This window comes from Morone saxatilis, unplaced genomic scaffold (genome assembly GCF_004916995.1).
Source record: "Morone saxatilis isolate NCDOM2014 unplaced genomic scaffold, NCSU_SB_2.0 Contig8, whole genome shotgun sequence".
In the NCBI taxonomy this organism is placed as follows: Eukaryota; Metazoa; Chordata; class Actinopteri; family Moronidae; genus Morone; species Morone saxatilis.
The window spans coordinates 20965557-20965811 of NW_023340257.1; positions in this window are offsets into that span (position 1 = coordinate 20965557).

The following is a 255-nucleotide window of genomic DNA, read 5'->3' on the forward strand; positions in this document are numbered from 1 at the left end:
AAGAAAAAAAAAAAAAACAGAAACCCCTCACTAGGTCTCGGTCTTTTCCCCCGACCGACCGAGACTGAACCGAAAAAGCCGCAGAATGTGGGACAGGCAGTGGGCTTGTCTTCCTCTTACTGCCTTGGTTATCGTCAGCAAGTGTCGCCCCCTATGTTCTGGAGGGTGTACTGGAATAACAGGTTGAATTAATGTGGCCACAAATCTGATGAAGGTTGCCATCTAGTGGATTGTTTAAGGCATCACACTAGGACG